Here is a 4244-nt window from a genome sequence, read left to right on the forward strand (position 1 = left end):
AACATCCCTCTCACAATCTGTGATCGCTGCTTCCCAACTGCTCACCTGCCTGCTGGCCTGATCACACCTAACCACTCTGCCTGCCGGCGTGCTTGTCCCCAACTGCCCCCCCACTGCCGGCCTGATCACCCTCAACTGCCCCGCCCCCTGCCGGCCTGCTCGCCCCCAACTGCCCTCCCACCGCTGGCCTGATCACCCCTAATTGCCTCTACCTCGACCCCACCACGACTTTGTCCGAAAGGACGTCCAGGTCTCCCAGTCTAATTAGCATATTACACTTTTATTAATATAGAGGCCCAGTGCACAAAAATGTGTGCACTCGGGGGAAGGGGGGGGTCCCTCAGCCCGGCCTGTGCCCTCTCGCAGTCTGGGACCCTCTGGAGATAACGACCTGCTGGCTTAGGCCTGCTCCCGGGTGGCAGAGGGCAGGCCCAATCCCTAGGTGCAGCCCCTGGTTGGGCTCAGAGCATGGCCGATTGGGGAGTTGGGGCCGCGCCCTCTGTCATGCACAGAGCAGGGCAGATTGGGAGGTTGTGATGCCACCCTCAGTCACGCTCAGGGTAGGGCCGATTGGGCGGTTGGGGTACCGCCCTGTCACACTCAAGGCAGGGTCGATGGGAGGTTGTGGCGCCACCCCGTCACGCACAGAGTAGGGCCCATCAGGGGGGTTGGGGCTCCATACGCTGTCACACAGAGCAGGGCCCATCAGGGGGTTGGGGAGCTCCCCCCTGTCATGCACAGAGCAAGGCTGATAGGGGAGTTGGGGCACCGCCCCCGTCACACTCAGGGCAGGGCCGATGGGGAGGTTATGCCTCTACCCCATCACACACAGAGCAGGGCCCGTGGAGGGCGGGGGGGTTGGGGCCCTGCCTCGTCACACCCAGAGCTACAGGGCGCTCAGGGGGGTTGGGCGCTGCCCCCGGTGCCAGGAGGCCTCTCAGCTCCACTGATCCCGGTGCTGGGAGGCATATTACCCTTTTACTATACAGGGTAGAGGCCTGGTGCACGGGTGGGGCTGGCTGGTTTGCCCTGAAGGGTGTTCTGGATCAGGGTGGGGGTCCCCACTGGGGTGCCTGGCCAGCCTGGGTGAGGGGCTGAGGGCTGTTTTCAGGCTGGGACTGAGGCTCCCAACCGCTCCTTTTTTTCTTTTTTATTCTGGGCCAGCTTTACCTCTGAGGCCTCGGCTGCTGAAAACAGGTTTCTGGCCTTTGTTTACCATTTGTATTTGATACAATGTTGCGGTCCAGCTGGGAACGTTGGAGTCCTCAGTCACTGAAGCGAGCAAGCCTCCCTGTTCGCATCAGCTGCCTGGCTGCCGGCCGCCATCTTGGCTGCCAGTTAATTTGCATATCTTGCTGATTAGCCAATGCGAAGGGTAGCAGTCGTATGCCAATTACCATGTTTCTCTTTTATTAGTGTAGATACCTCAGTACATCTAATTAAACAGCAATCTACCACAGTAAGAAATAACTGTCTAGTAATTTGAGCTAAATCACGTGCACTGAGCGATGAAAAACGTTAAGTCTCTTCTGTATATCCAATGTGTTCCTAAGCCCAGAATGAACAGGGGGAGGTTTTGAAGCTTGCAGACCCAACATATGAATATTCTATTGGGTATCTCTTCCCAAAAATAACCTTCTCTTAAAAATCCCCTCAGGTGTCACTGGAGAAGCCTTAGGCCAGGGGTCCTCAAACTACAGCCCGTGGGCCACATGCAAATACAAATATTGTATTTGTTCCCATTTTTTTTTATATATATTTTATTGATTTTTTATAGAGAGGAAGGGAGAGAGATAGAGAGCTAGAAACATCGATGAGAGAGAACCATCGATCAGCCGCCTCCCGCACATCATTTGTTCATTTTTTTTTTAAAAAAACTATAGTCCGGCCCTTCAACGGTCTGAGGGACAGTGATCTGGCCCCCTGTTTAAAAAGTTTGAGGACCCCTGCCTTAGACCAATGGTTCTCAACCTTCCTAATGCTGCAACCCTTTAATACAGTTCCTCATGTTGTGGTGACCTCCAATTTCATTGTTACAAATTGAACATAATTAAAGCATAGTGATTAATCACAAAAACAATACATAATTATATATGTGTTTTCCAATGGTCTTAGGCAACCTCTGTGAAAGGGTCATTCAATCCCCAAAAGGGTCGTGACCCATGAGTTGAGAACCGCTGCTTTAGGCCCTTTAATCAATGGCCTGGGAAACTAGCATTGTTTGTAGGTCTGACAAAGTTTCAGCAGTTGCACTTTAACTACTGTAGCTTTCTCCCAAACTCCTCTCATCTTTAGCTGCAAACTTCCAAGTTTTTCCATTTCATTCATTAACCCTTTTCCGTCCAATGTGGAGGCTGACTTGACAGACCAGGCGCTAGGAGCAGGTCCAACATCAGGCTGAGGTTGACACCACAAACCGGTTCAACATTCAATCCCATCAATTAATTTGGACCAGACTGTCTGAATTCCAAAAAATAAAACTGGACTGCAAAGGGTTCTCTTTTATCTTTTGCTGATTATTACTGACCAAAGATGGCACTTTTTGATTAGTCCTTCAGAATAATTTATCCGTTCCAAGCCGCCATTTCCTAACTACTTATAATTTTTTTAAATCTCTCATTTCTATCACAATTAAATGCTGACATTATCAATACTCAGTACTGCACTTGTTGAAAGTGATAGATTTGACAACAAACTAGGTTCAAACACAGTAAACACACAGAATTTAAAAATGACAGGAATGGTTTACTATGAAATGACCATAAACAAACGAACAAAAGTATCACCTGCTGGTAAGGTTAACCCACTTTTGTTCTGGGGCATAGTGTAACTTTGCTCCTACCTCAGAGTTCATCCTAAGGAGAAAGTTTGTAAGTGGAGGAGCAGTAGAACTTAAACAGAAGGTCCTGTGCAATGAAAGCCAAAGCTGTAAGAGGAGGAAGGAATCACATTTTCCTGGGGTAAATACGGTGAGACACTGCGCCAGAGAGAACCTGGGCTAAGCCTTTCAAGACTTATGCTTAAGAGGACGAGATGACTGGATTGGCAGAATCTGATTTATGCTGGAGAATAATACATTGTGCAGTCTGTGGATGGACTTGACCATCAGGCTGAATAGTCTGGATCTGATTCAGCTAGTAATGAGAGCCACTCACAGTTTCTCAATAGAAAGACGACACGATGAAAGATGTTTGGGGAGATTATTATGGCTCTGAAGTGTGTACAAGTATCTGGATAAGAAGTGACCAATCAGGAGGCTTGCTAAGTACAGTCAGCAAATACCTTCTGGTACCCAAGACAGGAGGAAAAAGAAAAAAAAAAATCATCCACCTTCTCTATTCACAACACTTCTCTAAAAGTTTATTTTGAATTCAAGTTCCTAAGTTAAAAAAGACAAACACATTCTTCCACTTGAAGAGTGACGGAAACTTATGTGACAAAAAAATAAAACAGCAAAGTAGAGCCTTTGCTAATTGGAACTTTTAGAAAATGACTTTTCCTGGATAGATCTTTTCTTAGATTACTGAATAAACATCAAATTTTGAAAACAAGTGAAATGTTACAGGTCCTAGCTGGGTTAGAGCATCGTCCCCATATGCCAAGGTTGTAGGCTGGAATCCCGGTCAGGTTACACATAAGAAGCAACCAATAGCACTGGCCTGTGTGGCTCAGTTGGATGAGTGCCATTCCATGCACCAAGAGGTCTCAGGTTTGAGTACCAGTCTGATTCCTGGGCAAGGCACATCCGATTTTGGGCTCCATCCCCAGTAGGGACCATGTAGGAGGCAGCTAATCAATGTTTCTCTACCTCCCTCTCTTTCTAAAGTCAACAAAAACATTAAAAATAAGAAGCAACCAATGAATGCATAAATAAGTAGAATAAATTGATGTTTCTCTCCCCCCTCTCTCTCTCTCTCTCTCAAATCAATAGGTTTTTTAAATAAAATGTTAGGAAAAAGGGAACAAGATTCTAAAGTCAGCTGTGCAGCCAATGATAGAAATTTGACAAATAATCTCTGTGGCCTTAGTTTCCTCACCTGTCAAGAGAATGAAAACTAAAAATCACCAGAGCCACTTCTAACTCCAAATCTGTATGATTCTCAAATACTGAGGGTCTACGACGTGCCAAGAGTGGAAAGTAATAAAAATGTGGTATCTCATTTTTAAGGAAGGTATTCTTTTCTCCTTTTAGTGGATACAGACACTGAGTCTCTGAGCGAGTGACTTATCCATTCATTCATTAC

The sequence above is a fragment of the Myotis davidii genome, unplaced genomic scaffold (genome assembly GCF_000327345.1).
Source record: "Myotis davidii unplaced genomic scaffold, ASM32734v1 scaffold223, whole genome shotgun sequence".
Lineage (NCBI taxonomy): Eukaryota > Metazoa > Chordata > Mammalia > Chiroptera > Vespertilionidae > Myotis > Myotis davidii.